General features: G+C 40.5%; 2 pseudogenes across 2 annotated transcripts; both read right to left on the minus strand.

The window, feature by feature from the left end:
- Positions 1–1149: 1149 nt before the first annotated feature.
- On the minus strand, positions 1150–2864 carry LOC308527880 (activating signal cointegrator 1-like; annotated as a pseudogene). Its single transcript has one exon. The product of its transcript is annotated as an activating signal cointegrator 1-like (transcript).
- A 4760-nt stretch (positions 2865–7624) lies between these two features.
- On the minus strand, positions 7625–8390 carry LOC308513183 (protein FRG1-like; annotated as a pseudogene). The gene has a single exon. The product of its transcript is annotated as a protein FRG1-like (transcript).
- Positions 8391–9680: the final 1290 nt, after the last annotated feature.

Consider the following 9680-nt stretch of genomic DNA (forward strand, 5'->3'; position numbering starts at 1 on the left):
TTATTTTAATATATTTCTCTCATCATGAGTTTCACAGTGTAATTTTTTTTCTGTATAGAGTTATTATTACTGGTTGGGATAATTACTAAATATAAAAAGTAAAAATTAATTGCAAATGTATCATAGGTTGAGACAGAAGTTTTATGTACAAATATAAGAGCTAGTTTTAGATAGAAGTTTTAAAACTAGTTCTTATATTTGTAGATAAATTTTGCTAGAATGAAACAGAGTTAGCATCAATATTAAATCTATCTTTCATTTTTTATATTTGGAGTCATTTGAAATCTTGTTCAGAAGGGAATAAAAGGAAAGTTGTTTTTCAGTGTCAATCAATTTTTTTGGACTTCTTTCAAGTTGAATGCCAAAAAAAAAAAAAAATCAACTTGTGGTCTTTCATTAGAATAGGAGGAAAGTTCTTAGTGAATTGTTTGACTTGGTCTTTATTTAACTGAATTAAAAGCAGTAAATTGGAAACCATCTGACTTATAAAGGGATACAGAGCCCCATTAGAGAGTCACTTGCTTTCTCAGCAGATTTTGCATGGTCTCCTTGTTGCTGGTGGTTTCTGCATTGAGGGTAAGGTACTGATGTGAGATCTGGCATGGGCCTGCCTGCCTTTCTGTCCTAGAAGAGGAAAGGGCTCTGGTAAAAAGGAGGAGGGAACAGAGAATCAGCATTGTGCCTTGAATGAATTTGTTCTCAGGAAGATCACTTTCAGAAAAGAGAATCTATGGCACTTGAGGATCTTGAGATTGATTCTCTCTTGGAGTGCCCAAGAGCCCAAGGGAAAGTTTTTGCACACACGGACCCATTAGAAGACCACTCATTTAGGACTGATTATAAATATGCTTATGCTATTGGATACAGGGTCCTTTGAATAAAACCTCAAGAATTTGAAATTATTATTATTATTTTATTTTTATTTTTAAAATAGGTTTTTATAAATAATGTATTCAAAGATTTTGACCCACTACATAAAGAATTCCACTCCTTAAGAAAAATATACAAGTTTGGTAAGAGTTTAAATTTTGAGAGAGTCAAGTCTGATGCCAAGCCTTGAGATTTCTACTGCTTCAGTTCCGAAGGACCAACGGAAACAATTTTAGTACACAAAACTCCACTATGCTGTATAGCTCCTTTTCTCCTGTGTCAGACAGTTTTCTTCTGCTTCATTAACCCCTTCTTTGTGCCTTGATGGATCTTGGAATCCAGTTTCCAGATTTTTGGATTTCCTTTAATAGGAAACTTCACAATCATTTCCTTGGGAGTTGTGCAGATAAAAACAAATGGAGACTCAGATTCTTGACTCATGTCTGGCTACTGATCCTTAAATTGACTCTAGGACAAGCAGTCAATTAGGTCCACACAGCCCAAAAGACAACTTGATGGGTAGTCATTGGGAAATTCCACATTTTTCCCACAAAGAAAACGATATGTAGTCTGGAGTTCGGAGACTTCTTGGGGGGAGGATCTTTTGGCTGTGGCTGCTATCCAAAGTCATCCTCTGTGAGGGGTGTACCAGCTTCTTCCCTCCACCCTTTAAATCCCTCTGACAAGCAGAGAAGCCCAAGGCTGATGCATAGAGAGGCACCAGCCACCATCAAAGCCTTCCTGAAATTCTTCGTCCTGGATTCACAACTGGTGCCGATATGAGTTGAACTCTGGTTCTGATCCTGCTGAATGGAAAGCCTTCATCTGTGTGGCTGCACCTGTCTGATCTATCCACTGGGGAGGGGTCTGGTACAGGTTGGGACTCACCAGAATTCCCAAAGGCTCTTCAGAAGATCTACCCAATTTGGTCAGTGATTGGTTCAAGGTTCCACTGGCAATGGCCTGTATTGATTGTCTCATCTAGATTGCTATAATACTCTGCTAGTGGCTTTTCATCTTCCACGATCTTTTTGCCTGCAAAATCAATGGTGATCTTAGAAAGTTGAGAGGCATGTCAAAATTCTCTCAGTTTCTCATCTTGCTTCTGCAAAGTTTCCCGCTCAATCTTGGATAACCACTGATTAGAATCACTGGCAAAGTAACCTGACTCATCATCAATTACTTGGGTCCTTTGAATACTAGTTCTATCAAACTCTAACAGTTTGTCTTTATGCTTGATAGCCTTCTCCAGACCAGACTTAAATTGAAACTCTTGGTGAGGAAGAAGGTCCTTGGTAGAGATGTCCACTTTTCCAGAATTCTCCATCCCTGATATTAGCTTCTTGAGCAATTTCTGGCTCTTGTTTGAGTCACATTGTAAAATATCCTGTTCTTCACGAGTACATACCAGAGTACCACAGACTATACGCCCCCAGATCACACAGTTATTGATCAGTTTGTGCTTCTGGCCCAGGCAATCACAAGGGTGGCGACCTGTGATCAGGACTGCAAGCTTGTCTTGTCCCTCTTTTGTGTATAAACTGACAAACTTTGTCTTCTTCCTTAAGGAGTTGTTGTTCCCTTGTGCCTTGGCCAAATCAAAAGGTGTTTTGACTTCTACGGTTGTGTCAGGTTCAGCAAATGCAGGAACTTCCTGTCTATTTCTCCCTTTTTGCCTACTTCTCTTTAGCTGGTCTCCTGATCTCTGCCCATCTAAAATTTCATCTTTTTTTGAAGGACTGCTGCAGAACATCAGAAATCAACTCCTGATCATTCTTTTGCCATTTGTTTATAAGCTCTTCTATTAATTGACCTTTTTTGCCCTCATTTCCCTGAAGGAGGTCAGCAACATATTCTCATATCCCTTCGGGACTTTCAATTGACAAAACATATTGCATGATCTCCTCACTGACTTCCAGGGCAAAAGTTTTCCACAAATGCTGGGTACACCAGCCCACCAGCTGCTCCGAGGGCACCGCCCCAGCCACCTCCATTTTCCCCAGCAGAACGGCTGGGCTGAGAAAGCCTGGAGTCCTGCGCCAGACTAGTTCCCTTCCCAACAGCGACTTGCTTGCCCGGGTTCCACCAGGCTGCACCGCCCCGCCATAGCGTCGCCTCCCCTTCCACCTGTGCTGTTATTATTTTTTAAATATATTTTTATTGATTTCAGAGAGGAAAGGAGAGGGAGAGAGAGATAGAAACATCAATGATGAGAGAGAATCATTGATCGGCTGCCTCCTGCTCACTCCACACTGGGGTCCAGCCCGCAACTAGGGCATGTGTCCTGACTGGGAATCGAACCTTGACCTCCTGGTTCCTAGGTTGATGCTCAACCACTGAGTCATGCCGGCTGGGGAAGAATTTGAAATTATTTAACCTATGAGAAAAGTAAAAGCAGGAAAAGAATATAAAAAGATACAGCTTGGTGGGTAGAGAGCAGTTACTCTCTATTTTATTGAAATTATAATAGAAATCAATATGAGTGTAGACCAGGGTGCTAAAGGGTTCTACCACTGGAATGTACTATGCTGGCAAGTCATTTTTTTTTGGAGGGATTTAAAAAAGAATAACTTGGTTTGATAATGAAATTTTCAAGCTTTGGGAGAATGCTAGTAACATACTTTCTTTGCTTGATCAAAGCAAGGCCAGGATAAAAGGAACACATAGAATGAAAATTATTTTTAATAAAGTTTACTTGATTTGAATATCTGGGAGCGGAGTTGCTGATTGCTTATAGTAGTATGATGGGCTCTATTTTCAAATAAAGTTCCGCTTTCCTCACTGACTGGCAGTGTAGCCCTGGGAGATGTTTTACTGGTCTCAAAGTCTCAGTTTCCATATCTGTAAAACAGCACCTACTTAGGAGAATGAGGATTAAATTAGATAATGTGAATGATTAAATGGAAGCTGTTTTGCATGCTGCTGGCACCTACTAATTGCTCAGTAAGTAATAACTATTAGCCAGAACCTGTAGGGAATTTTAGTAAAATAGGTTCACTCGTTAGAGCTTATGTGAAGCCTTTGACTTTTGACAGCCTCTAATATTCCAGTTTTCATTCAGCTCATTCAAGCTGTATTGAAATGCATAGTAATATGTCAGTGTACCTTTCATCTCTTCAGTGTAGCACAGCGGAGAGAAGAGTGGATTGGTGCTTTAGAGTCTCTGGCTTGCCCGCTCCGGTCTGCCACTAACCAGCAGTGGGTCATGGGCAGATTACTGGGCTACAGTATCATATGCGAAGAAATGAGGCTTTTGGTCAAAACTGTCTGTATGCAAGGGGCATGTGCTAGTGTAAATGGATAAGGTTGTAGGAGTATAATTATGGTTAAGAATGAACCTGTCCTATTACGCAGCCTACGAAAAGCCTGTGTTGGCTTAGCAGAGCCACGAAACCAAAGTCCCAGTGGGAGATGCATGCTGAGCTGGACTTCCAATGTGTGGTCCCACATGTAGGACTTAGAGCTTTATTTAAGCTCCATAAATCTTACTCTTTGGATACATTTCATCCCTTTAAAAAAACATTTTAATTTGATGCCCTCTTGAATTTTCTGTTATTAATACTTGGAAAAAGATCCTTCCATATAATAGACCAAATAATGCAAAAAAGAAAAAAATGCAAATATAAGAACATAAAAAGATGTGTCAGAAAAAGAATTAAAATTATGTTGACAGCTTTCTTTTCCTGTTAGGAACAGATGAAACTTTTCTAAAAGATGAAACTGGTTGGCGGTGTGTAGTCAACATTTAATACAATGAATATGGGCAGAAGGCACTGTGGTTCCATCAGATTCTGATGAAAATACATCTAAGAATCGACGTGACTTTTCAGCCTGCAAATTTGCATTTGTCAAAGAAGGCCTCCTGTAAGGATTCCAGAAGGGTTCTGATCCTGTCTGCCTCCCGTGTCTTTTTATAGTGTAAGCTTTCAAGCTGAAGTAGGAGCTGCTAATTAGCACAGACACCAATCTTCACCTTTTAACTCCTGCAGTAGAACCCACTCGAGTTTGTGAAGTCTGCAGAGCAAAGGTAATTGCCCATTTTTCTTAAGTTAAAAAAAGTGAAAAGTGACTTAAGGTTAACTTTCTGTTTCCTGGAAATCTCACAGTAGGAGTCTTGAGGCAGCCACATTCCCTTTGAACTGAGAGCTGGATAGGATTGATGGTCCAGTCACTTTCAGGGTGTTCCAGTCGATAATTGAGAACGCTGCAAAAGCATCATAGCTCATCTAAATACCACTTTAGAAAGTTCCAGTTTCCCTCATGGGGCAAGAAAGGCAAATGTGTGCTCATTATCACTGTACATGGCTTCTGCCAATTAGCCACATTCCAGAAGCATCACCAGAAGTCAGGATAAGTCTTTTTGCAGCGTGAGTCAGGGGTGCCCCATGCCTAATTAGCTCGATTGAATTATTCAGCATCAAATGGGGAACCAGTCAGGACTTCCAATTATAATTCAGAAATGTTTCTGTTTTACATTGCAATAAAAATAACACTCTGGAGTGGAAGAATCAGATAAGGCACAGTTACAGGAAATGCTGGGGGAACAATTACCAAGAAGTGAAATTAGAAAGCTTCAAATGGATGGGTGAAACCTGACTGGAATAAACATAGCCTTCCTCTCAGTAAATTGTTGAGAAAATGTTCCTCACAAAGACAGTAAAATCTTTAGCCTTGTAGGTCATGAACATTCCAGGAATGGTCCAATTTTTATAAGACTGGTTTAATCCTATGGGATGGGGTTGGACGTTAAATTCTCACTTGATATTACAGTTTGAATCTCCAGTGAGACTTAGCCAAGTAGTGCCAGGTGGAAGGGTGTTCCTGGCAAAGCATATTATATTTTATTGGTGGCAGTGATGAGTCTATTAAACTAAGGAGATTTCAGCTTAAATAATGATAACGTTGATAATGAAACTATGTCCTTTCTTAACTGGTGAAAATATGAATGCTTCTCTTTACATTGGCTCAGGTTCCATCATTAATGACAGAGATGGTTAACAATGAATATAAAATACCTCCTTTTCAGGTGTTTGGAAGGATGAGGTAGGGAATCCCATGACAATTCAGAGTTTCAGAACTGGCATCTGGAATGATCAGACTCTGATCTTCAGAATCAATTTGATTGTTCCCTATCTAGCTAGAGCAACTTGGTGAGAGAGAAATGATATTGGGACTTAGAAAACGCCTAAGAGTGTTGTCTGTATCTTAACCACAATGTCGAAAAGTGTGTACTGAAGGCTTCTATTTACATAATTACATTTGAATATACTTATCCTAATCCATGAAGTAGTGCTATCCTGAGTGCACTGTGTAGCCACGGACACTGAACCAGTCTGCATCCATCTCATCCAGGCTAAGAGATGACACTTTTCTGAGCCTGGTCTGTGTCAGAACATTTTACTGACTCAGCTGACTTTCATAATGTCATTAAAGGGTAATAGTATATTAGTTTCGTATTTCTGTTGTAACAGAATACTACAAAGCTAGTGGCTTAAACCAACACTCCTTCATTATCTTACGGAGCTGGAGGTCACAAGTACACATGGTCTCCCTGGGTTAGAAATGAGGGTGTTGGCAGGGCTGCCTTCTTCCGGAGGCTCTCGGGGGAATCCATCGCCTGGGTTTCCAGTTGCTGCGAGACAGTGTGCCAAGCAACACTGGCAGCAGCCTCATACATCTCGTGGTTACCATGTCTTTCAATTGTATCGCTTCCTTTTGAGCCTGATTTAATCTTGTGTTGTTTTGTACACTAACATGCCGTACAGGTGTGTAGCCTAGGAACCATAGGCTACATCACATACAGCAGGTGTGCAGTAGGCTGTGCCACCTAGGTTTGTGTAAGTATGCTCTTTAATGTTCTCACAACAACAAAATTGCCTAATGATACATATCTCTGTCATTAAAAGACTCATGATTGAATATGTTGACTCTAGTTCTTCTCCATGGCCATACTGTAGCTTAAGCCACCACTGTCCCTGTTACCCAGACAGCAATTTGTTCACTTTTCTCCCTGCTTCCCCTCTTGCATCCCTACAATCTACTTTCCAAAGACCAATTAGAATGATTTTTTTTTTAAAGAAAATTCAAATTAGATCTTATTACTCTTGCTTAAAACCCTTCAGGAGCTTCCACTATACTCAGTATACATTTTAATTCTGTAACAAGTTCTGAAACCTCTCGCAGGGTCTGGCCCTTGTTTGTGTCTGCAAACTTACCTCATGCTTCCTTCCCTCTTGCTCACTGTTCTCTTACCAGTTTTCTTCTTAATCTGTAAATGCATGAAGTTCTTCCCAGCCTCGGGCCCTTGCGCATGCTGTGTCCTCTGCTCTGCGTGTTTGTTCCTCTTGCTCTTTACACAGCTGGTTCCTTTCATCTGTCAGCTCTCAGCTGATCAGGCAACTTAAACAAGTTCTTCCCTTCTCATTATTCTTACCACAGCCCCCTGTTGTTGTATTTTCTTCGTAATTGTACTATCTGTATGTTTCCTGAAGGTACAGTGCCTGGGACACAGGAAGTACACAATGGGAATTTTAAAAAAATCCCAGCTTGTAGGAAAGGGACCAACTATTCAGTCGAAAGAGATAATACTTTCCTCGCACGTTGCAGGGGGACCAGGAGAGAATTCACAGTGCACTTAGTTTGGTATCTGGTATAGAAGAAGCTGCTGTTACTTTATTTTTTATTTTAATGCTTCCACTGATTATTTTATTCAGAAAAAATAAAACAAAAGAAGAAGCAAAGACAAAAATCCTGGTCATTTGCAATGTCTATCAGTTTTCAATTTGACCTGCCTGTCCAGAAGTATTTCATGCAAAACTCCATTTTTCCAGGCCTTTAAAGAATTTTACTGTCTTCTTGCTTGTTTTAAGTTTGTAGTCCTGGAAGCTCTGAAGTCTCCCCCGCCCCCCGCCCCATAATTCACACCATTTAATATTTCCTTTGTCTTCTGGGATACCAGCTTTTTTCTTAGTTTCTCTTTCAGCTCAGGATCTAATCTTTATCATGTCTTCCTCTCCTGTTGCTTTACTTTTTGCTTCTATATGGTCTCCTTCATTTCATCTGATAAAACAGCTACTTGAGGCCAATAAAATCATTTCCCAATCTTGAAAGACTGGCTCCCATTGTTCTCTTAGTCCAATCACATGTGAATGCCCAACAAGTCCATCTGAATTTATACCAAGATATGTTCCTTAGCCAGAGTTTAGGGCAATTCTGGAATCAGACAAATTTGACAGCTGTAAGCTGGTCCGGAGGATTAGGACCCTCATCAGCTTCCTTATATGGAGCTCCCAGTGCAAAAGTCCATTGCCAAATGCATGTATGTAGGTTTTGTTTTAATTCATTTCAATCGTTCTGGCTCCTGAAATTTCACCAAAGTTTGTTACTGTCCATCAGATTCCAACAATATCAAGTTGGGTTTCTTCATCCTTTTTCCCCCTCTCCTTCTCTTTGCTCTTTTTCTTTTCATTCTTGGCCTTGAGCACGGGTTTGGTGGACCTCACATAGGAGTGTTCTGCCATGGTTCTGGGGATGCTTCTGTAGAAAGGTGGGAGCTGGCTCAGGATAAAACAGCTCGACTGGCCAGGAAAGGGCGAGGGAGAACCCAAGCTTGAAAGCGCAGGCATGCGCACGCACAGGTGGCAGCATGGCGCCTCTGCTCAAAGCTGTTGTTACTTTCATAAATGGGTTAGATCGTGTTTAAATGCAAAATTCCATACTTATTTATGTCTGTCAAATGCTTTTTAATTTGTTTAAGGGGAGAACATATGGATTCAATCCCATTTCCAGGCCTTTGTGTGGATCAAATCTGCCAGAGGAATCCCTCCCTCTTCTTCGGAGGCAGCTTTCGCCCTGGTTCCTGGTTCTCCCAAGAGCTGTTGGCCCTAATTGGACACAGACCACTGCTTATTTAACTTTAATAATAGTTCTGCTTGTTATTAAACAGAATTAATCTTCATTAAGCCAATTTATTAAAATCATATTCTATTCTGATTCCTTGGGGGATCTGTTTCCTTTGCCTTTATGTTTCTATTCTAAATTCACTTAATTTTCTCTTAGAGGGCATTTCCTTCCTTACTTTGTCCTTAGTTAAAATATGAGAAAGAGCTTATGGAAGGAAATCAATGGGAAGCAAATTCCCCTGACTTTGTTTCTTGAATATAGTGGGTTGTAGTTCCTTTTGCTTGTTATTTTAACTAAGAGATAAATTAATGGCAAAGGCCGACTTGTTCCTTGGCTTGGTGGCAGTTTGTCAGTTCAGAACAGGCCCAGTTGGTTTGTTTTTACTGCCACATGGCCTTGGCTCACCAGTTTACAGTCAAAACAGGACTAGTAAGTCATCATTTCTCTGCTGGAGTCAATGGGGATCAATTTTCCAGCCTCTAGAAACATCCTCCACAAATCTCTGAAAGTACTTTGCAGAAAACTCTCTAGCCTGGTTCAATCAGCATCCCTCCAAAGTTTATCATCTGCCTTGACACCTGAAGTTACTCTTGCTCACAGCCTAAGCTGCTCTGCTGGCCTGCTTCCAGGAGAACATTCTCTGGAGATGGTTTCTGGGTGGAAGGGCTAGTAGGTACTAACCTGTTCACATTCTGTTCCCTGGCACCAATATAATAAACCATGTGGCTTCCGTGGGCATATAGCCTGAAGTTATTGGCAGACATTTTCTTTTGCCACATCAATATGTATAGAATTAACCTTAAGGCATTGTCCCTATTAAGACTGACTCCTAAAATAGAGGGTTACTGCTGGATACATAACTGTCACTCTTTAGAGAAGTCCTTTCTTAAGCTCTGATATTTTGTTTT

The sequence above is a fragment of the Myotis nattereri genome (genome assembly GCF_964212035.1).
Source record: "Myotis nattereri genome assembly, chromosome: 1".
Lineage (NCBI taxonomy): Eukaryota > Metazoa > Chordata > Mammalia > Chiroptera > Vespertilionidae > Myotis > Myotis nattereri.